Raw genomic sequence first — 25,726 nt, forward strand, 5'->3', positions numbered from 1 at the left:
CCGCAGAGGCGACTCGAGGCTATGGAAGACCCGAATTTGCACAAGGATTCTCAGCTCCCCGATATTAATATAAGTACTGTAGGTTAAGGCACAGGTTGAGGACCCGTGTGCAGTTCGAGGCTATGGAAGACCCGTGTTTGCACAAGGATTCTCAACTTGCTGACAGTAATCGTGTGCTATAATTAATGGCGACCTCGAATGTACGAAGCTTAGGCTGTCACTTGTATTTTTCAGCTAGAGAGTACTTTTCGTAGCATGTACTGATTGCTAGGCAGAGAGAGTAATTGTAACGTAATAAGAATTTTGTCTAATTGACACTTTTGATGCTCCACCTTAATTGGTTTTGCAGGTACAGCAATGGGTGTAGCAGTTTTGCTGTGCAGGCCAGCTGATTGTCTGCTGCATGCTGCCGCCTCTTCTCCTCTGCCTTCGTCGTCGCCATGTTATTATTTACTATGTCATTTTACACGTAGGTACAGTTACACTACAACTGTCACACCTACACCGTGTATTACATACACCACGCTACACAACAATTAGTTGTCAGTGTAAATGTAGCGAACTTTTGCTCAGTTTGACCTGAGTACAGGATTTTCACCGTCGTCATGGAGTTTTTCCCTCAAGCTTGCTTCTATTAACGTAAATACGAGTTTTTTTTTCGCTCACTGGCGACTGCGACTTTCTCCTGTAGCAGGATAGCACACACACACCACAGTGTGAATCTTGTGTGACTGAGCTAGGATTTATATCTATGTATATTGAAATCTTTCTCCTGAAGGAAGAAAGATTTAATTTTCATGGGGCGTAATGTCACGAGTCGGCTAGTGACATTGGCTTTTTTGGGAAATCGCGAACTCAAGTGGAATCCCAGTTTATCGCTCAGTTAACCGCTCATTTGGACGGAAGCTTTGTCAAATCAATTTTTCAGTGTCATACGTGATCGTCTTTGTATGAGACATTAGCGCTTCCGCTGAGCCATTTGTTTTGGGCGCGTTTCGCTCACTTGACCATTAAAAAATGCGGCCTATCGCTCCCATTTCTTTCTCACGAGTTTACTCAGTCCAGTGTTTGCTCTGACGGAGAGAGGTTCTGTGCTCCAGCGGTGTGAGAGGTCAACCCAAGCTCCACGAGACTACAGCTCCAAGCTCCCACCCTTGATTCGGGTGATACACAGCATTCATCGACCAGTATTTCTTTTTGTATTTTCCTAGTCTTAAGAGTTTAGTTAAGGTGTTTTTCCTAGGCGTAAGAATTTAGCTCTTGTGTGAGTGAGTGAGTACGATCTCTTTATTTGAATTCATTTGAAGTGTAATGTTAAATTTATTTTGTAATCAATAAATTTAACAGTTCTTTTTCTTGAGCTTAATGTAATGTAAACTCTTGTTTCATTTCTCCGTAATTAAGCTTATATCTCATAGCTCCTAGCTTGCATAAACGTTTGCCTTTCATAACAGGTACTTAGGCCAGTCTTGTGTCTTAAGCTTAGAATCCGTTGTGCCACCTAGGAGTTAAGCATCAGCAAGAACCTGATATTATTATTAGTATTAGTTATTTATTGTCAGGGGTGAAGTAACTTTCTCCAGAGGCTAACAGTACTAGTAATCAACATTTGTGAGTAATTAGTCTCTGCTGTGTACTGTTGAGAAAGTTTATAAATTCTCGTTCTGAGAAAATCGGCGAAGTAAGCCGGCGTAAAGAATCATTGCTTGATGTAGCAAGACAATCATTGTCCTTGCTCTTCAATATTATTGAATATTATATCAATTAAATAGTATTTAGCATTTATTTTAAAAACCCCATGATATTTTAAAAACCCCGTGACAATTGGCGACCTCGCCAGGATATTAACTCCTAGCTCTAAAGCTATTCACGAGATAATACTCACTCGTTCATATTTAGGTATTTATCATTAAAGTTTATAGGCACAAGTTTACTGGTGTTTACCGTTAATTTAGCAAGTGAATTTTTGCTTTATTAATTCATAGAGTACTTAACTCTATTTAGTACTTTATTTTTGGTAATGCTAGACGATTTTATTCGCTCCTGGGTAGCCGCCATACCCATTGTGTTAATTATTGAGTCTTCTCAGTTATTTGCATTTTTGCTTTATTCTTTTCCAGTTAACTAGATAAGACTGGTCACCACTAGCTTGTGTCTGTACTCTTTACTTGTGTCATTAGCATTCGTTTGCGAAGCAGTCAGTACTCAGTTTCGGTTTGCTCAGTAAATTAGCGCCATGGCTACCACTGTATTTTTACAGGAAGCCAAAGAAATGGGTCTTTCGGACCCAACCGAAATTAAAGAGTATATACTCTCACGGCATAATCAGGAGCAGCAGCGCGAGAATGATGCCTGCGAAGAGCATAAGATTCAGCGCGAATACAAGCGAGAACAGCGTGAGGAACGCAAAAAGGAGCGCGAACACGAGCAGAAACAACGCGAGCTCGAGTTAGAAAAAGAGCGACAACGGCGCGAACATGAGCAAAAACAGCGCGGACTCGACTTAGAACATGAGCGAGAACAGCATGAGGAACGAGAGAGAGAATGTCAATACGAGTTACAACAATGCGAGAGAGAACGAGAGCACGAACGTGCCGAGCGAGAAGCACGCGAAAAACATGAACTTGAAGTGCTGAAGCTCAAGCGAGATTCCTTGGCTTCAGACACATCTGGTGCAGTTAATCCAAGCTCCACTAGCGCTCTTCCTACATATGTCCTGGCGACCCCACGCATCAAGCTTCCTTCATACAAGGAAGGCGAGTGAATCGAGCCGTACATAGCTCGTTTTGAGGACATGGCAGACATGTATCAACTGGATGAGGCAGCTAAAAGGCTCCAATTTCTTAGATTATTTGAGGGCCCTGCCCTCGATATTCTCCACAGAATTCGTGGAGACAATCTCACGTATGAGATGATGAAAGCTGCACTCATTAAGGCGTATGGTCTCACAGTAGACGACGGCAAAGTTCAGTTCATGCGAGCTCGTCTCCAAGACAAGGAGACAGCTGTTCAGTTCCTCGATCGTCTCACTGCTTACTTAAATGAGTGGATAGAGAAAGATGAAACTCCTTCCACACGTGAGGGGATAACTGACCTTATGCTGCGTACACAGCTAGAGAGGTCGTGGCCTGCTGAGCTCATAGCACAGCTTAAGATCTGCCATGTGAAAGATGCCAGCCAAATGGCAGAAAAGGCTGATGCATTCTTTACTGCATACGGGTATCAAACTCGTAAGCAAAACACCTGGAACAGAAAACCTGATAAATCTGGGAAGCTGTCTCAGACTGAACCCCAGCAACAAGGCCATTCTCAGAATAATGGCCAAGGTCCAAAACCGCAGTGGAAGGACCAGGGGCAAAACACTCAGAAACCTGAGTGGAAGAGGTACAACAAATACCCTAACCAGCAGCAGTATCAGCCACGCAACCGACCGTCGGGACAAACTTTTTCACCACCAGCTCAAAAGAGGCAGGAAGCGAACGCAGCCTTCATTCCTCAGCAGCAGCACGGTGGTCACGTCCCTACCAGTATGGGTACTCCCCCACAGTTCACTAGTCCCACAGTGACAGTGAACCCCCCTCCACAGATGGCCAATGTTCCATCTTCTCAATATAATTCACAAGGCACAATGTTTGCCGCATCAATTCAGCAGCCTCATGAGTGGCTAGCTGCTTCCTCCACAGGCCCTCCCACAGGTGACAGTACCTTCTTTGTTCAGCCAGGGTTTGTGGGAGACATTCCTGTGAAGGTCCTGAGAGATAATGGTTCCTCAGGTTGCTCTGTCAAACAGAGTTTAGTTCGACCTGAGCAGTATACAGGTCGACAGATCCATGCAAACCTTATTGATGGATCAGTGAGATTGTTCCCTGAGGCACGTATTCAGGTGGCATCTCTATTTTATACTGGTACAACACTTGCAGTTGTCATGCCAGAACCTTTATTTGACCTAATTGTAGGCAACATTCACGGAGTCAAGGATAGTTGCTCCGATGATGACGCTACTCAGACTTCGGCTGCTGCGGTAACATGAGCCATGGCTGAGGCTCCAGACTGTGTCACCCCAGTGATCATTGAATCGCCGCAAGATCTGATGTGTAGTCAACTTGTTGTACAAGAACAACATTCTGACCCGACACTTGCTGCCGTGTGGAACAAACAAAAGGGTCGAGTGATTAAGTATTCACGGGGAGGTTGAGCCAAGTTCCTTCGCAAACAAGGACGGCTCTACCGTGAGTCACGAAAACCCGAGGGCGAGGTTCGACTGCAGTTTGTCGTCCCCGCCAAGTACCGCCAAGCAGTGTTAGAATGGGGTCATTGTTCAGCCTCAGGAGGTCACATGGGCAAAAGGAAGACCCAGGGCCGTATCCGAGCTGACTTTTCTGGCCAGGGATGGGACGAGACATAGATAGTTTCGTGCATTCCTGCAGTGTGTGTCAAAGTAACACCACTAATCAGGGACATGTCCTTCCTGTGCCGATCGTAACCACACCTGTAATCTCCGAGTCAGTTGAGAGACAGGGTAGTGGTGAAGTGGGTGCAGACCTGACGTCTCGCCCATTGGCCCCACAGGACACATTATGTCCAGGGCCTGTACATACATATTATGTACCGTAGGTTAAGGGGGAAGTTCGAGAGAGAACTCCGCAGAGGCAACTTCGAGGCTATGGAAGACCCGAGTTTGCACAAGGATACTCAGCTCCCCGATACTAATATAAGTACTGTAGGTTAAGGGGGAAGTGAGAACTCCGCAGAGGCGACTCGAGGCTATGGAAGACCCGAATTTGCACAAGGATTCTCAGCTCCCTGATATTAATATAAGTACTGTAGGTTAAGGCACAGGTTGAGGACCCGTGTGCAGTTCGAGGCTATGGAAGACCCGTGTTTGCACAAGGATTCTCAACTTGCTGACAGTAATCGTGTGCTATAATTAATGGCGACCTCGAATGTACGAAGCTTAGGCTGTCACTTGTATTTTTCAGCTAGAGAGTACTTTTCGTAGCATGTACTGATTGCTAGGCAGAGAGAGTAATTGTAACGTAATAAGAATTTTGTCTAATTGACACTTTTGATGCTCCACCTTAATTGGTTTTGCAGGTACAGCAATGGGTGTAGCAGTTTTGCTGTGCAGGCCAGCTGATTGTCTGCTGCATGCTGCCGCCTCTTCTCCTCTGCCTTCGTCGTCGCCATGTTATTATTTACTATGTCATTTTACACGTAGGTACAGTTACACTACAACTGTCACACCTACACCGTGTATTACATACACCACGCTACACAACAATTAGTTGTCAGTGTAAATGTAGCGAACTTTTGCTCAGTTTGACCTGAGTACAGGATTTTCACCGTCGTCATGGAGTTTTTCCCTCAAGCTTGCTTCTATTAACGTAAATACGAGTTTTTTTTTCGCTCACTGGCGACTGCGACTTTCTCCTGTAGCAGGATAGCACACACACACCACAGTGTGAATCTTGTGTGACTGAGCTAGGATTTATATCTATGTATATTGAAATCTTTCTCCTGAAGGAAGAAAGATTTAATTTTCATGGGGCGTAATGTCACGAGTCGGCTAGTGACATTGGCTTTTTTGGGAAATCGCGAACTCAAGTGGAATCCCAGTTTATCGCTCAGTTAACCGCTCATTCGGACGGAAGCTTTGTCAAATCAATTTTTCAGTGTCATACGTGATCGTCTTTGTATGAGACATTAGCGCTTCCGCTGAGCCATTTGTTTTGGGCGCGTTTCGCTCACTTGACCATTAAAAAATGCGGCCTATCGCTCCCATTTCTTTCTCACGAGTTTACTCAGTCCAGTGTTTGCTCTGACGGAGAGAGGTTCTGTGCTCCAGCGGTGTGAGAGGTCAACCCAAGCTCCACGAGACTACAGCTCCAAGCTCCCACCCTTGATTCGGGTGATACACAGCATTCATCGACCAGTATTTCTTTTTGTATTTTCCTAGTCTTAAGAGTTTAGTTAAGGTGTTTTTCCTAGGCGTAAGAATTTAGCTCTTGTGTGAGTGAGTGAGTACGATCTCTTTATTTGAATTCATTTGAAGTGTAATGTTAAATTTATTTTGTAATCAATAAATTTAACAGTTCTTTTTCTTGAGCTTAATGTAATGTAAACTCTTGTTTCATTTCTCCGTAATTAAGCTTATATCTCATAGCTCCTAGCTTGCATAAACGTTTGCCTTTCATAACAGGTACTTAGGCCAGTCTTGTGTCTTAAGCTTAGAATCCGTTGTGCCACCTAGGAGTTAAGCATCAGCAAGAACCTAATATTATTATTAGTATTAGTTATTTATTGTCAGGGGTGAAGTAACTTTCTCCAGAGGCTAACAGTACTAGTAATCAGCATTTGTGAGTAATTAGTCTCTGCTGTGTACTGTTGAGAAAGTTATAAATTCTCGTTCTGAGAAAATCGGCGAAGTAAGCCAGCGTAAAGAATCATTGCTTGATGTAGCAAGACAATCATTGTCCTTGCTCTTCAATATTATTGAATATTATATCAATAATATTTAGCATTTATTTTAAAAACCCCGTGACAATACAAAAGGAAAAAGATAAGAAATAGGCAGATGGTTAGCCTGTGAGGTGCAAGCAATATTTCGGAGGCTGAGTGATGTGCATGTAACTGTGTGGTCCATTGCACCGAACAAGCTCTTGACAGTTCTGCCTCTTTCCATCTCTCTCCTTGTTTTGGGTTGCACGACATCCTATTATTTACGTCAGAAAATCCTTATTATTTTACGTATTTATGGTGATGCTTGTTTTCTATGCTTAGATTGGTATTCGATTAAGTAACATAATAAAACTAAGTGAATGGACATATTAACCTTACACCAATAACATACTGAATATAGACTACAGTTCTCTCTCTCTCTCTCTCTCTCTCTCTGCAATATCCCGTCATCGGATGGAAACAATAACAAGTGAATGAGTATTTCCTCAGAACAACCCTAATGGTGACAGCTGTGTGCGTTGGGTAGGGGTGGGGACCTTAGTAGCAGATGTTTGGTAGCAGATGTGTAGTGATGTCTGGAGTGATGGTAATTAAGGAATAAAATAAGAGAGTACGACAGTGTTTAGTAGTAGCCAAATTAGTGTGGTATGACAAGTGTGTCGTACCACACTAATTTTTAGTGTGGGGAGGTGTGTGGTACTGATTTGTTGATGTGGGATGTTAGGTGCGAGTTGTGTGGCTGTAAATTTGAAGTTTATGATGGAAGTTGAGTGGTGTGAGGTTGTATCTGAGTGGTATATCTCTGTATAGGGAACCTAGTGGTGTGTGATTACCTATGAGTTATATGTGGTGGTTTGTGTGTAGTATGATGTGGTATGAGAGTGGTGCCGGTAGTATGGTAGTAAATGAAAAATGTAAGACGACAGCTGTGTAATGTGTGAATGGTACTCATGTGCAGGTGAGTGGCATGGTCTGGAATAATAGGCAATGTATGGTGTGTGATGGTGAGAGCAACGTTATGGTATGGTGTTATTATTATGGTATATGACTGATGTGGGACAATTACGCCTTTTGATACAGTGGGGGTTCCAACAGTGGTGGTGGTGGTGGTGGTGGTGGTGGTGCTGCTGCTGGTGCTGGCGTGTGGTAATGGCGGTAGGTGTGTAATGATGTGGTAGCAGTAATTTCTCCTCGTGGTGTGAGGGTGGTGATGGTTGTGGTCGTAAATGAGTCATTTGATTTAAAGCCCTGCTTCCAGCAATGGTGATGGATGTGTGGTGGTTGTGGCTGGTATGTGGTATTTGTGTGGTGGTGAGGAGTGAAAATTATCCCCACAGTTTTATTTAATGCAAGAAATAACTATAGTATTCTATTGCAGGTAATTTCTTTTTCTGTTAGTAAGTTGTAAGGTACTGAAGGAATAAAGCTGTATTCGCTCGACAAAGGAGTCTTCGTAATATTTCTTTCTTACTGATTAGTTTTGTGCAGCACCTTAGTGAGGAGGAGCCCTTTATTATAAATAAAAGTTTTGCTTTGTCGAGATTTCTCATTAATTGTGTACCTTCCTTTACGTGATCGTTACTTGCCTATGTTGCATCAATAACAAGATCTACAATGGGAATGACAATACTGAAGGTGGCTGCGGTAGCCTGTCTCTGTAAAAAATAATGTTGGATAGACTGAAGTGAAGAATTTTAGATGACTGAATGGAAGATGGTTGTAATATTGAAGAGTAACTGACATCAGAATTGAACAGTTCTCTATGTTGGTATAGATGTATATCGTGCTGGATGATTATGTATGGTGAGTGTACTGTATAGAGTATATTGGAGGGTTGTATATAGTGCTTATATATATATATATATATATATATATATATATATATATATATATATATATATATATATATATATATATATATATATATATAAATATTGTATGGCTGAGTATGAAGACTATGTGCATCGATGACTGTGTACTGTATGGTGGCAATACATAGTAGATATTATGCATGTTACCGATGTATGGTGAATGTACAGTTTATCTTGTACGGGTAAAGGATGACTCTGTGCAACGTAACCTTTCGAAGTAACCATATTATTCTTATACCACTCTGAATATTGCATACAGGAGGTAAGGTATTAGGATTAGCACCAGGTTCAGCGTGATGATGGTGATGAGTCTAATTATGGTCTGGTAATTTGACAGATTACTATGGGTTATATTCTCAATGGCTGTGGAGAGACATTCTGTACATTACATCTCATTACATTCTGACCATCACCCTCCACATATTATATCTCAACATCGTCTTGTATGTTATTGATGTATATGGTGTCGATATGAATGATATCGACAGAATGTAAGAGAATGTTAAGGTGCAATATACAATATAAATCGCAAACGAAGAGATGCTACTAAGTCTCCTATACTAACTGTGTTTAGTGTCCCGTAAAACCATTGAATGATGATTTTTAGGTGCCCACATCTGATATATGAAAGGAGAAGCGATTGTTTGGCGTAACAGAATGAGGTGAAAACAGTAACAACGCGATAAGCCCTAGGATGATGTGGTGAAGCCTGCCATAACAAATAATGGTGGACAAGTGTGCGAAGAATTTAGCCTGCCTGGATACGTGTAAGATGTTTTCCAAGTGATAAGAACTGGATGTATCCAATTAGGTGTTCTATATGCAAAATGATGTACAGCGCAATACGTGACTGAGCCTTGTGATGATGTAATGAGACTTGTGTCGAATCCGAATGGCAATGCCACTCACTATAGTCACAGCCACAATAACAGGGTCTTTGTTAACGAGTTAGTGCTTAATGATGTGCTCATTGGCTTACTCCGATTATAGAAGCGAATTCATTATCAGTGTGGACTTTAGATAAATAGACAGATCGATATAGAAAGATACATATATAGACAGATATGGATATAGATAGACATAGGTAGAAAGATGTAGATAGATAGATAGACAAATATATAGATATGGATAGCTAAATATATTCATTGTTCGACAGCTTCAGGAAAAATATATTGGTAGGAGAAGGGATCTTTATTTTGTTTTTGTTGATTTGGAAAAGGCCTTTGACAGAGTCCCTAGAGAGGTGGTGCAGTGGGCAATGAGAAAGCTTGGCTTGGAGGAGTGGCTGGTTAGGGTGGTTATGGCTATGTATGTGGGTGCTCACACCCAGGTAAGATTGAATGGAGATTTGAGTGATGAGTGTTCCGTGAATGTTGGTGTGCATCAGGGGTCAGTCTTGAGTCCCATGTTGTTTATCATGGTACTTGAAGCTCTTTCACTTGACTTTAGAAACGGACTCCCGTGGGAGTTGTTGTATGCTGATGATTTGGTGTTGATTGCAGAGAACGAAAGGGAGGCGGAGGAAAGGTTTAGGAAGTGGAGAGATGGTATGGGGCACAAGGGTTTAAGGGTAAATGCAGATAAAACAAAAGTGATTATATCTAGGGTTGGTGGCGGTACTGTCAAAAACGAGGGAGAGTGGCCATGTGCAGTTTGCCACAAGGGAGTGGGAAGTAATTCCATCTTGTGCGGTGTGTGTGATAAATGGGTGCATAAGAGATGTAGTGGTATCAGAGGTAGACTGCGAGATAATGCTGATTTTATGTGTCCGGCGTGTCGCGGTGAGCAGGTGGAGATTGTCAGACGTGAAAGGATTGAACTTGCTGGTGAATCTCTTGAGTGTGTGGAAGTTTTGTTTTTTGGGAGACATGTTGTGTGCTGGAAGTGGGGCTGGAGCTAGCTCTGTGGCTAGGGTGAGAAGTGGTTGGAAGAAGTTCAGGGAGCTCTTGCCTCTCCTGACATTGAGAGGACTCTCCCTACGTGCTAAGGGGTCTTTGTATGCAGCATGTGTTAGGAGTGTAATGCTGTATGGTAGTGAGACCTGAGCAGTGAAGGAGGAAGATATTCGCCGGCTCAGACGTACAGAAATGACAATGATTAGGTGGATGTGCAGTGCGTCCCTGCGTCCAAGGCCTGGAGGGGCTGGGTTTACGATGGAAGAGTTGAGAGGTAGGATGGGACTGGAGTGTACTGGTGTTGTGATAAGGAGGGGTAGATTGAGATGGTTTGGACATGTGGAGAGGATGGGGGATGATAATTGGGTGAGGAAGGTGAGAAGTGTTAATATTGGGGGTGGGGTTATGAGGGGTAGACCATGAAAGACATGGGACGAGGTCATTAAGTGTGACCTCAGGGTTAAGGGACTGAACAGGGAGGCTGCAATGGATCGTGCAGCGTGGAGAGCCGCCATTAGGTGACCAAGGCCGACACATGCAAGCATGTTGGAGCCTTTAAAAACGATAACGAAATAGATAAATAGATAGACATGGATAGATAGATAGATAGATAAAGATACAGAGGAGTATAGATAGATACATAGATAGATAGATGGATAGGAATAGATATAGTTATAGACATATAGATATAAATAGACAGATATATAATCATCATCATTATCATCAGCCCATAACATGCCACTGCAGGACATAGGCCTCTCCCCAGCGTTTCAACTTATCCCGTCTTTTGCTATGTCTTTCCATTCCAAAACCCAGAAATCTCTAACGAATTTTCTGTCTTCATCTCTTAGTCGTATTATTAATATCTTTTTTTTATCTGGGACCTTGTACCCTCCGATGTATATATATTTTTTTAATTTTATCACACCACCTAGTTGCTGGTCTTGCTCTTGGCCTTTTTGAATCGGATATTACCCAGTCTGTTGCTTCCCTTCGCAATCTGTTGTCGTGTCTTCTTCAAATATGGCCCGCCCACTGCCACTCCTTTTTCTGTTTTTTTTTTTCTTTTTTTAAGGGATTTTATTATGTCTTCTGCTCCTGTCCGTTTCGTAATCTAAACTGATTCTTTTGCTATCTCTTTGTGTGATTCCTACCATCGACCTTCCCATACCTCTCTGGACACTTCTTAATTTTCTCTCTGGTAGTTTTGGTCGTTGTCCATGTCTAAGAGACGTAAATTCATACAGCAAGAACACATTGATTAAAATCTTTATGCTTTAAACACAACGGAAAAGTGCTCTTTAATATGTTGCTTTGTCTATCAAACCTACTTCAACCCAGCTTTATACGTCAGCTTATTTCAGGTTCGAATGACGGGTTAGTCAACAACAGTTGCCCGAGGTATTAAATTCATCAGTTGTTTCTGGAACATCATTTTAGATTCTTATTTCCTTACTTTGAGCCTGGTCATTAAACATGACTTTTCTTTTTGTCTTAATTATCTTCAGTCCTATGCTAAGGTTTTCTCTGTTTGTCTTCTATCAACTATTGCAGTTGTCCACCTGATTCACTAAAGAGAACGATGTCATCTGCAAACCTGAGGTTACTCAAATATTCATCTCCCATTTCAATTCCATTATTACTCCAGTCCAGCCTCCTAAAAACCTATAAACATACAGTAAACACTTTGGTGAGATCGTATCGCCCTGTCTTATGCCATTGATCTTGGTACTTTTCCTTTATCTAAATGGAACTTAATGGTCGCTGTTCCGTCTCTGTATATGTCTTCCAATATTCTACAGTACTGTAGATCTCATTTACATCCTGTCTAGGGGTACCAGTTGCACTCAATACCACCGTTGTTTCTACCGAATGGAAGGCTTTTTTCGTAATTAATGAACGCCATACACAAAAGTTTCCTTTACTCATTTGTTTTCTCAAGTATTACTTAGTGTGTCTATGTGGTCCATGATTCAGAATCCACATCGAAAGCCTGCTTGTTCCCTAGCTTGGTTAGAGTCTAGCACGTCTGAAATTCTATTGGCGATGATCTTTGTGAATAGTTTGTATATAAAACAACAGAGACTAACTGGTCGGTAGAGTATAAGATCTTTCAAGTTTTCTTCGTTATGTATTAAGATTATGAATGCATTTTTCATGACTGCTGGGGCTTTTTCTTCTCTGGGATATTTCGTAAAGAGTTCACATTATTTACATATGCAGGGCTATATATCCACAAAAAGGAATGTACGAGTATCGGTAGCTGTTATATCCTTCACCATGACACCCTTACAGTCTGATGGCAATTACTTTTTGGTTAGGTTAGGCGAGATAGATACGGGTAATAGAAAGCTTTCATTAACCCCCTTAATACCAGACTTCTCCCTGAGAGTTTATTATAAATCACTTGGCAGCAGCGACCAGGTTGTACAGTAAGACGCCAGCACACTGAAGGGATGTGCTAGCAATACGAATTTCCTTTTATTTATATATTATTTTTTTATTTTTTTGCTTTATGCGCTGTAAAATGATGATGATCATGATCATGATCACGATGATAATGTGGTCTTCTCCCCAGAGATCGTTTTTTCTTTGATGCAGCATTTAAGAGGCTAATAGTTACACTAAGATGATGTGATTTGTACTTTGCCAAAAATTAAATTTACATGCAAAATTAACCCGTTAAAAAAAAAAAAGAAAAAAAAAAGTCGGAATACCGAAACAAAAATAAAGATATATTATATATAACGTTAAATTCCTTCAGTCCGGAGACGTATTATTATATTTCATACCTACCATTCTGAAAAAAAATATCAGGCTAGGGAAAACTTGTGGAACTCTAGAGATTAGGTATATAACCATCCATGAACCCCCTCTTTACCACAGGTGCCATAAGATAAATAACATTTTCTGAAGGTTGCAACTGTAAGAAATACCTCATTTCTTTTCCCGAAGCAAATTTAATCGTGTGACAGACTCAATCACCATCATTCTCATCATCATCTATTATCCTGCCTAAGGGTAGGGTGAGATGGAGTCCAGAGAACAAGAAATAGTCTGATAAAGAGAGAGCTATAAACAGTTTGCCCAATTAAATGGGCCACACTTTTAAACAGTATGTGTCCAGGCATCTGGAATTGAGCGCAATTTGAATTTGACTCATTTATTAATGTATATATTAAGATATTTATTTATTACCTAGGCCAAATAGATTATTTTTTTCACCCCTGTCCGTTTGTTTGTTGGTTGGTTGGTTGGTCTGTGAGCAAGATTATACAAAAACTACTGAACGGATTTCCACGAAACTTGGTAGAAGAATGGACCCTGGCCCAGAATATTCATTCATTCATTCATTCATTGCCAGACGCCATGTATCCCAAACGGGGTGGCCAAGGGCTTAGAGTTAATTGTTTTACAGGGAGGGGCACTAATCCTCCACCAACCCCATTTGACACGTAGGGATGCCAACAGCATCTGGTGTTCCCAGGCGGTCACCCATCCAAGGTGCGGATCCAGGAATATTCTTTTCTTTTTCACTTTCCTTAATATTGCGAGATAGGGCGTTGGCGGAGGTATGCGCTCTACTGAGTGCCATTCTAGTTCATTCATTTATTTATATTTGGCGGGAAGATTTATTGTGGGCTTCTTGGCCTGGTTATTTGTTCCTTGCATTAAAAAAAAAGTCATTCATCATTCAAACCTCTGAAATCCGGATTTTGCCTCATACAACAGGCCTAACCATCTACATGCAGGCGGTTCACATTACTTACACTCTAGGACTAATCCGACGACTGTCACGTCACTGAGTAAAACACAGCTGCCAATCCCTTGTCATACAGTCCTTAATGCAAAATTCTTCAAACCATCTCGGTCCGCTGTCACATCCTTGGTCTCATCAACCCTCCTACCTCACTTACCTTCACACACATTTACCATTCCTGTCTACCTTCTTCTTGGCCCGTCACGCCACCTCCATCTTCAAGCACTCTCAGATACGCCCCATATTATCCTGTTAGTCAAGAGGCATCATTCATTGACCAAATATTTTTTTCTGAAAGATAACCAGTAAATAATTAAAGGGAGACACTTTTCACTTAGGAATTTTAGATATACCATGGCCTTCATTAGCCCTCTCACTGCTTTTCCTGAACTCAGCATAGTCGCCCAGTGGTAGAAAGAAGACAATAAATATGTGGAGATTAAACTTTTACGGAACGTGTCCCTGTATATTATGAAACTATATTTCGCAAGATCGTGCCTATGGGTTAACATCAACATGTAGGACAATGACAACGACTCTGAACGTAGACAGTCCTTCTACGTGCCACACACCTTTGCATGTAACCGACTGAGCGACAGCTAAGCGCCAGCCATAATGAATACATGTTAGGGTTGTCTCATTTAAAACTGGTATGATGATATGTTTTCCCTTGTGACATGTCGGGGTCTATTGGATGATCAGTAACGATTATTTTGACGACTATTGGATCACCAAACTTTTTCATGCCTCACTTTGGAATCTATTTATCGTTCTTCCATATAGAAATCTGCTTCCCTAACCAGTAGACCTCAACTCCTTGCTAAATTAAATTCTCTGTCGTACGAGAGAACTGAATACCCGGTACTTATGCTTCAATATTGTGTTGGAACGAATAAATATCTTAAATAATGGTGAACGTGTTTAATCAACCCACTCCCACATATTAAACAGTAAAGCATCATCCAAGCATCATCCACAAAATGGCCATCAACCCTAAGATGTAAAAGAATTAGGCGGAGACACCGAGGACTCTTATTACATGGTTGTACATAAGCGGGTCCGTGTATTATGTAATGGATTCTTTTCTGTTCCCAGTACAGTACGTGCGAGGAGGGGAACACTTGGGGTCGTACTGTCGTCTGTTAACCCTCTCATCGTCGATACAGCAATAATATTCTTTACGTCTATCACCAGACGATTTTTTTTTTTTTCAGCTGAGAGTGAATCACAAGTCGCTAAGAGAGTTATAATTGTCACAATTATCGTCCCTTTGTCGAAACAATTCTGATAATCATCTGTTCCAGCTCATGTCTGACGATTATATTCAGCAAAGAATCAAATTATAAATATACTTTACCCTCTTCACTTAGCACTTCGGTGCGCTCGGTACACTTGTCTGTTTTATGCAAGCTAGCATCAGAAGAGTTTATTCAACTAAAAGGATTCCTAGCAGTTAAATGCCTGAAAGTTTACTTCGAATAACCTTTTCTCCTTTAACTGTATACTTTGGGACTTCGTCATTGCCAGCATCAGATGATTTTGTTTCTAGAAATAAAGCATAACATCCAAAGGGTTAACATGTATCATCAGACGACGTCTTGTGCACATTACAGCTGCTCTTCCCAGGCGACTTTATGCAGCTCACTGGAGGGGTTTAGTACAGCTTTCACTACCCTCTCTCTTCGAGCGGTCTGCCTAATGCTGCATAAATTCGCCTGGTGGTAGCAGTAATGAACCATGAAAGACGTCATCATAATGAAGCGGTTACGGGTTATTTGAGGTAATAGTTTTAGTCTTCAGACCTCGAGAAGTTTTCCAGCGGCAAGCATATTGTACATCATCAGCTCGAGTTATAGGAAAGCCTTCAGCCGAGGTGGTGGAGGTAATGAGTGTTACGCATAATAAGCTGCTAAAGAACAAGTGTTTAATAGTCTTCCAAGTCTAAAAGACGCGGTTGATTCTCCGTCTCTCAGGTTTTACTTTTGCTGTCTATCTAACTTATCTTTGGAAAAGTTTGTTGAACTAGAGGGGTTACGTGTACCCTTTATTTATTCCCTCACTACAATGGATGTTCCTTAATATGAGTACCGCTAAAACAAGAGTGAAATGAAAAAGATGTCAACATTGTGAAGTAACTGTTGTAGCCCCAGGCTCAACTGAAACTGAACCCGGCGGACTGCAGGCTGAAACTACCTTTCCTTGGCATGGCACCATTCACTTTTCGAGGTAAAGGGGAGTTGAAGGACGTCAGCCGAGCAGCACATCTGGCTGGCTATGTCTGTGCCACCGCGTGAAGGCGTCATCCTCATGCATATTGAAATAGGCTAAAGTAATTTTTACGAAGCTTCCTAAACCCACGAGCATACTATTCTACACCCCAGCACCCATGGTTGTTTAAAGTTATCGTTTTCGTTGTTTGTCCCAACAACTATATATGTTTATTTTTATCTGTCATACTGTTATTTTCCTATCATTCATGTTTATTTATTTACAGTTTAGTACTGTTATCTATCCCAGCAGCCGTGCTTTTTTTTCTTTTACAGTTGCCGTAAACATCGGCCTCAGATAATCCCCGCAATATATTGGACTGGAAATTTAGATAAGAAGAATGGGGTTCTTTCCTGGACGTGACCTGCTTATGGAAAACCGGTGCATTATCCTCTTAAAGCTGAAACAGCCGGCAGCCACCCCAGAGGGTAAAAGGAGATGGCTGGGGTAGTTTAGGTTGGGTTTGGAGGGTTTAGCTGGATTGAATTAGGTTACATTAGATTATGTTATGGTAAGTTAGAATGGATTGGGTTAAATTATTTCAGGTTAGATTAAGTTAAGTTTGATTTGGCTGGGTGACGCTGGATTAAGTTTCATCGGGTTAGGTCACGTTAGGTTAGGCTGAAGTTAGAGTGGGCTGGAGAGGTTTGGAGAGATTTAGACTTTCTTAGGTTGGTCTTGTTCTGCACTGTTCTATTACGATATACTTGGTTACTGTAACTTTAGATTAGGCTATGTTTGTTAAATCTGGTAAATTTAGATTAGGTTAGTATTCTTCTAAATAGTTAAACCTGAAGTTGAAACAACCTACCATAATGTGGCTGGATAATGGAAAAAGCAGAGTGGGAGGTTCTGTAGGTGAGTTTGGCTGGTGAAGCTAGATTAGGGTAAGTTAAGTTGGGTTAAGTTGAGTTAGACTAGGTTAAGTTAAGTTGGGCTGGGTTATGTGGGGTTGGATTACGTTAGGTCAGTGGTCGTAATCTAGGTGGCACTGGAGAAATTCTAGCACCTCTTCCTAAGCGATATTTTTGCGTAGTACTCCTAAGCATTCTTTTCTGTACTCCTTGGAAGCTTTAATGACAACTATCAGTAACATACAGAGGGATATGGAGGCATGATGTTCAGAATAAATGGCTAAGGGAGGAATGTTACAAGATCCTTTTAGCTACTTAGATTACGACTCGAGCTTAGGTTATATTAGAAATATTTTATTTTACTTTTGCTCTGTTTCGTTAATGTTTGATAATGTTAGGTTACGTTGGAATGTTCTGAGTTTGGCTGGTAATGGTTATGCTAGGAATTAGATCATGATGAACATGTGTGGTTGGTTATATGGTTAACACCCTGCGATGTAACTGGTTTCCTGGCTTACAGGAAAGCATTAGGCTTCTCACTCTATGTCATGTGCTCTTTGTTTTGTAATTACAATAGACTGTATAATGGTGGTTTTCTTGTTTTACTTTTTGTTTTGTTATTTTATGTTATGTTTGGTTCGATTAAGTTAAGTTCCACAGCTGTATTTTAGAGTAGCTTGAGTTAGGTCTGATTCATTTTATCATATTCTGCTCTGTTTTCTTATGCTGTTCACCTGCTTCTATGATGATGCCGACGGAGTATTGTGTGCTCGCCCTGTGTGTGTGTGTGTGTGTGTGTGTGTTAAAAATAACTTAGGCAGTTTAGATCCGATCATAACCACCTTGGTGGCATTGTTCGGGGCCAGCTTTGGACTGACGTGTTGTTTTTGAGAATAATACAGTAGGTCAAATGTCAAGGTCAGATTTACACCAACCTTAATGGATATGTTGAGAGGACCACAGGGACGAAAATATTCAATTTAAAGGTCACTCGGTAAAAGGCCAAGGTTACGGCAACGTCAGTATTCGACCTGCGAGTGTCTGTGTCTGAAGGTGATAGCAAAATTGTTTTTGATCTGACTATAACCAAACCTGGTAAACGACTTTAGGGTCGGCCATGGCGTTGGCCTTTTTATTATAGATAGATAGATAGAGAGATAGATAGATAGATTATATATATATATATATATATATATATATATATATATATATATATATATCATCAGCCATAACTAGTCCACTGCTGAACAAAGGCCTCCCCCAACCTTTTCCACGAATTACTTGACTGAGACAATCTTTGCCACGTTTTCCCTGCAAATTTCTCTATTTCATCTCTGTATCTCCTGTCTGGCCTTTTTCTGCTACGCTTACAATCTCTTGGTGTCCAGTCAGTCAGCCTCTTGTTCCATCGGTTGTTCCTTGTTCTTGCTATATCGCCTGTCCACCTCCATTTATGTTCTTTTATAACTTCTATAATATCTTTGACTTTAGTCTGCTCTCTCATCCAAGTTGATCTTTTCCTGTCTCTTAAAGATATTCCCAACATTGACCTTTCCATTGTTCTCTGAGAACGGATTAATTTATTTTCCATTGATTTTGTCAGTTTTCAGGTCTCACAACCATACGTCATAGCCGGAATTATACATTCGTAATATACTTTTCGTTTCATACAAACTGGCAAGCTACTTTTCATAATGTCTCTATGTTTACCGAAAGCTTTCCATCCAATTATAATGCGTCTTTTTATTTCGTTATCATGATCTTTCGTTAATTTTATTATTTGTCCCAAGTAGTTGTACTCCTCAGCTTCTTCAAGTATTTCATCGCTTAGTCTGATGACGCTCTTTCGTGTCTGTGGATTAAACATTAGTTTTACTCCGGTTCATCTACAGTCCTACTTTCAGACTTTCTCTGTTCAGGTCTTTTAACATTTCTTGCAATGCCTCCGCTGTTTCTGAGATTAGGACAATGTCACCTGCAAATCTTAAATGATTTAGCTTTTCTCCATCTATGTTTACTCCTTTGTTTTCCCAGTCTTGCTTTCTGAAAACACTTTCTAGGCATGCTGTAAATAATTTTGGTGAAATTGTATTTCCCTGACGCACGCCCTTCTCAGTCTTAATTTTTTCCGAGTCCTTATTTAATTTAACTGTAGCAGTTCCCTCTTTATATATGTTTTCGAGCAGGTTTACAATGTTCTCATTCACTCCTTGTTCTCCCAATGAATTTATATTTCCTATGTGCTCCACTGAATCAAAAGCCTTTTCATAATCAACAAAAGCTAAGCACAGTGGTTTATTACATTTTGCAGTTTTCTCAGCTGATTCATTGTGTGTAAATAATCAGTGGTCGAATACCCGCTTCGGAATCCTGCCTGTTCACGAGGTTGGTTTTCCTCCAATTTTGCTGTTATTGTGTTCGTAAGGACTTTAGTGAAGAGTTTGTAAATGACTGATAATAAGCTAATGGGTCGATAGTTACTAAGATCTTTTGAGTCACCATTTTTGTAGAGTAAAACATCTATTGCATTACACCATGTTTTGGGAATTTTCTTCTGTTTTATACAGTGGCTAAATAAGTTAGCAAGCCAATTTTGTACTTCTAGTCCTGCATCCAACAGTAATTCAATTACTATTCCATCTTCTTCCGGAGCCTTACCTCTTTTCATATTTTTAAGACAAATATTTACTTCGTCTGGTGTTACCTCAGGTATTCCACTTGTGTCAACTGAAGAGTTAGCTATTGGTCCTACTGTTTTTGATGCATACAGTTCTTTATAAATTTCTTCAACTCTCTTCACCATCTTGTCTCCCCATTTAATGATATCACCGTTTTTTTCTTTCAGTGATGTCATTTGTTGCTTTCCTAGTGCCCTTTTACTTCGGACCTGTTTCAGACTTTTTCCATTTTTGATGGTTCCTTTGATCTGATCCATGTTTCTCTTTCTTTTTTCTTCTCTTTGTCTTTTGTTGATAAGTTTTTTTTAATTCCGCTCGTTCTATTTCGTCTTTCTTTGTTTTTACTTTCATTTCCTTCTTTTTTTCATAAGTTCGAGTGTCTTTTCTGAATATTTCTTGGCTTTGGTTGTATTAGGTTTTCCTAATATCTTTGCTGATTCTCGTGGCACTTTTGTTTGTCTATCATTCAGCTGATGAATGTCACATTCATCATTACTTAGAGCCTGAAATCTGTTCCTTATTTCCACCTGAAAGGCTGCTTTGTTTTCGTTTACTATTATTAGGCATATCTTTATATCTTTTATCATCTTCTTTCACTTCTGAAATTGAATCAGGCTCTGCAACCCACCATTCTGTGGTCACTAACTATATTTATATACTTTGTTGATAACTGTTCCATTTCCCTCAAGGAAAGGGAGGTAGCCGAGACAGGACGACACACTCCCCATTTACTCATCCATTCAAACACATTCATTCGCATCTTAGCCCCAAAGGGGAGAACGGACAGATCCTCACCGCACCACACCGCACAAGGGTCAACTGCGCAATGCAATCAGTGACATTCGCAGCAGGGCCCGACAGCAGAGCTGGTTTACCTCTGCCACATCATAACAGACCCATCCCTTTACCCGCACCCGACCTGACTAGCTGATCAGACCAAATGTGGGAGAATATCCCCTCAGGGCTGCGTTATCATTTATTCATTCACAATTTCTCTCCATTTATTTCTGTCACGCACAGCCACTCTTCCTTGCTCAACAGACATCCCTCTCGCATCCAGCGCTCTCTTCACACTGTCCATCCATCCTATTCGTTGTCTTCTTCTCAGCCTTACACCTCTCACATCAGATCTAGTTATCTTTTTCACCAGTCGCTCATTATCCATTCTCTCCATATGCCCAAACCATTGCAACACCCTCTGCTCAACTCTACCAGCCATCTCCTGAACAACTCCAGTTCTCCTTCGCACATCATCATTTTGCACTCGATCCATACGCGTCACTCCACACATACTCCTCAGACACCTCATCTCCATTACATTCAAACTTATCCTCTCTGCTACACCCATATTCCATGTTTCAACCCCATATAACGCAGTCGGTAAAACAACACCCTCATACAGCTTTCTCTTTACATCCATTCTAAGCGAACGACATCTAAACACTTTTTTCATTCCTCCCAGCACCTTTCCTACTTCATTTATTCTAAATTTCACTTCTGCATCTATTCTTCCATACACAGCAACATGTGACCCTAGATATTTAAAACACTCTACCTCATCAAGCAACTCGCCATTCAAAACTATATTCATCCCCCTACCATCTACCAACCTCGTACACTTCATTACTTTACTCTTATTCTCATTTACTTTCAATTTCCTCCTTTCACACACCCTTCCAAACTCCTCTACCAACTGTCTCAATCTCTCCTCTGAATCAGCCACCAGTGCAGTATCATCTGAAAACAGCAGCTGCTTCAGATTCCACTCTCCACCATCAACATTCACCGGACTTAGACCTCCACCTAAAACTCTTGCATTCACCTCCCTTACATCATCCATGTAAATATTAAACAACCAAGGCGACATCACACATCCCTGTCGCAGCTCCACTCTCACGGGAAACCTATCACTCACAGCATTTCCCATTCTTACACACGCTCTACTATTTACATATAAACTTTTCACCCCTTTTAGTAACCTACCATCAAGTCCATACAATCTTAAAACAGTCCACAAAGCCTCCCTATCAATTCTATCATACGCTTTCTCTAAATCCATGAATGCCCAAAACACATCCTTGCCTTTCGCTAAATACTTTTCACACACTTGTCTCACAGCAAACACCTGATTCACGCATCCCCTCCCTCTCCTAAAGCCACACTGCTCATCACCAATCACTTCCTCTGTACGCTCTCTAACTCTCATAATTAACACTCTACCATACACCTTACCTACAACACTCAACAGACTTATACCCCTAAAACTAGTACATTCATGCTTATCACCCTTGCCTTTATACAACGGGACCACACAAGCACTTGCCCAGTCAATTGTCACCATACCTTTCACACAGCACACAATCAACAGTCTTACTAACCAGTCAACAATAGTCACTCCACCACCCTTCCGGCATTCCACAGCACACCCATCCATACCTGCAGCTTTCCATGTTTTCATCTCCTTTACTGCCTTCTCCACTTCCTCCTTCGTGATCAAATAATCATTCAACTCTCCCAACACATTTATTCCTTGCACCTTTCCATCCGCCACAATCTCAGCCACCCTTTCCTTCTCTACATTTAACAATCTTTCAAAATACTCTGCCCATATATATATATATATATATATATATATATATATATATATATATATATATATATATATATATATATATACACACACAAACATTATATGCGCATGGAAACACACACAAAAACAAACATATGTCGTTGATGGGGGATGTCAAAATGACTGTAGTCAAATTAACAAGCGCACGTATGATGAAACTTCGCCCTCAAGTCAGTCAGTGGAGAAAGGTGATATATACTTGTATTTGTGCGTCACTGAAAAGACATTTGACTTGGGGATGACAACTTTGTCACCCGTTCCCGCCCAGGAGGCATATTTCCTTTCTGTATGGGTAATCATCTCAATACCAGTGCCGGCCACCTCAGCCAAGCAACCGTAGTGGGATAGATTGGGTGTGGTTGGGTTAGGTCAGGTTATAACAATGTTGGTCATTTTGCCTGGGTGTGCTGTGGAATGGGTGTGCTGTGGAATGCCTGAAGGGTGGTGGAGTGACTATTGTTGACTGGTTAGTAAGATTGTTGAATATGTGCTTTGTGAAAGGTATGGTGGCAATTGACTGGGCAAGTGCTTGTGTGGTCCCGTTGTATAAAGGCAAGGAAGATAAGTATGAATGTACTAGCTTTAGGGGTATAAGTCTGTTGAGTGTTGTAGGTAAGGTTTATGGTAGAGTATTAATTATGAGAGTTAGAGAGGGTACAGAGGGAGTGATTGGTGATGAGCAGTGTGGCTTTAGGAGGGGGAGGGGATGCATGGCTCAGGTGTTTGCTGTGAGACAAATGTGTGAAAAGTATTTAGCGAAAGGCAAAGATGTGTTTTGGGCATTCATGGATTTAGAGAAAGCGTATGATAGAATTGATAGGGAGGCTTTGTGGACTGTTTTAAGATTGTATGGACTTGATGGTAGGTTACTAAAAGGGGTGAAGAGTTTTTATGTAAATAGTAGAGCGTGTGTAAGAGTGGGAAATGCTGTGAGTGATTAGTTTCCCGTGAGAGTGGGGCTGCGACAGGGATGTGTGATGTCGCTCTTGTTTAATATTTACATGAATGGTGTTGTAAGGTAGGTGACGCAAGAGTTTTAGGTGGAGGTCTGAGTCTGGTGAATGATGATGGTGGAGAGTGGAATCTGATGCAGCTGCTGTTTGCAGATGACACTGCACTGGTGGCTGATTCAGAGGAGAGATTGACACAGTTGGTAGAGGAGTTTGGAAGGGTGTGTGAAAGGAGGAAATTGAAAGTAAATGAGAATAAGAGTAAAGTGATGAAGTGTACGAGGTTGGTAGATGGTAGGGGGATGAATATAGTTTTGAATGGCGAGTTGCTTGAGGAGGTAGAGTGTTATAAATATCTAGGTCACATGTTGCTGTGGATGGAAGAATAGATGCAGAAGTGAAATTTAGAATAAATGAAGTAGGAAAGGTGCTGGGAGGAATGAAAAAAGTGTTTAGATGTCGTTCACTTAGAATGGATGTAAAGAGAAGGCTGTATGAGGGTGTTGTGGTACCGACTACGTTATATGGGGTTGAAACATGGAATATGGGTGTAGCAGAGAGGAAAAGTTTGAATATAATGGAGATGAGGTGTCTGAGGAGTATGTGTGGAGTGACGCATATGGATCGAGTGCGAAATGATGAAGTACGAAGGAGAACTGGAGTTGTTCGGGAGATGGCTGGTAGAGTTGAGCAGAGGGTTTTGCGATGGTTTGGGCATATGGAGAGAATGGATAATGAGCGATTGGTGAAAAAGATAACTAGATCTGATGTGAGAGGTGTAAGGCTGAGAGGAAGACCACGAATAGGATGGATGGACAGTGTGAAGAGAGCGCTGGATGCGAGAGGGATGTCTGTTGAGCAAGGAAGAGTGGCTGTGCGTGACAGAAATAAATGGAGAGAAATTGTGAATGAATAAGTGATGACGCAGCCCTGAGGGGATATTCTCCTGCATTTGGTCTGATCAGCTAGTCAGGTCAGGTGCGGGTAAGGGGATGGGTCTGTTATAATGTTGCAGGGGTGAACCAGCTCTGCTGTTGGGCCCTGCTGCTGATGTCACTGATTGCATTGCGCAGTTGACCCTTGTGCTGTGTGGTGCGGTGAGGATCTGTCCGTTCTCCCCTTTGGGGCTAAGATGCAAATGAATGTGTTTGAATGGATGAGTAAATGGGGAGTGTGTCATCCTGTCTCGGCTACCTCCCTTTCCTTGGGGGAAGCAGCCTAGGTATATAGATAGATAGATAGATTTTGCCTGGGAAATACATTGAGCATATTTTTGAGAAGAGCCTATGGTAAGTTCTGAAACGATGGGGCGAGTGTCGTTCCTGGCTAAAGGTTCCCGGTGGTGAGCCGAGTACTGATACAGAACGGAGGGGCTGGGGAACGGGTATTGTTTTCACTCTGTTTGTCTGTCTGTTTGTCTGTCTTTCTGTCTGTCTGTTAACAACTTTACGCGAGAACTACTGGTGCGATTTTGACCAAAATGACAGGGATGATGGTTTATAACCTTCTGATCATCTGGTTAAATTTTGGGCCAAATTGGGCCAAGACGAAGGCTGTAGCTCCCCAGAATGTGAAAAAACAAAACAAAAATCGTTTTTTTCGCCATAACTCCTTTCAGATTCGACATATCGACACAATGCCAAAACCTAAAGGTGCATCTTTCAAATCTGCATCCTATAACATGATAACATGCCTCATTACATCAGAGGGGCCATCCCTAGTTAGCGGTTGAGGGATCAATGTCAGGTGGGTTGAGCCTAAAATTTCAAATTGGCATAAAATCGTCAGTTTTCACCCGATTTACACCAAATATTTTATGTAACATCTTTGACTAGTTATCCTGTTGTGTTTATACGTCAGCACTAAAATGATTGCTGGGGACGGGTTTGCTTTGCCTTGGCATCGCTTCTTGTTTTGAGGTTAGTTTGGGTTTTGTATTATTTGGCTTGTCAGATGTACGGTTGATGGACATGAGAGAGGAGAAAGAATGATCAAGTTTATATCTCTGTTTTTCTCTCTTTCTTTCTCTCTCAGTTTATTAATATCTGTCTGTCATTCTGTCTGTCTATCTATCTATCTTTTTATCTGTGTATCTAGCTGTTTATCTGTCTGTATATCTGTCTATCTATTAATCACCATTTGTTTGTCTGTCTACTTATCTATCTATATATCTATCTATCAGTTTGTCTGTCTGTCTATATATCTGTCTATATATATCTATCTCCCTATCTTTCTGTCTATTTATCTAACTATCCATCTACAATGACTACTTACCTACCTACCTACCTATTAATCTGTCACTGCATGCTGATGGTAGAGGGTGGAATCCGAGTCAGCTGCTGTTTGCAGATGATACTGCACT

The sequence above is a fragment of the Coenobita brevimanus genome, chromosome 25 (assembly GCF_032717465.1).
Source record: "Coenobita brevimanus isolate Jiangsu-jjx chromosome 25, ASM3271746v2, whole genome shotgun sequence".
NCBI classification, from domain to species: domain Eukaryota; kingdom Metazoa; phylum Arthropoda; class Malacostraca; order Decapoda; family Coenobitidae; genus Coenobita; species Coenobita brevimanus.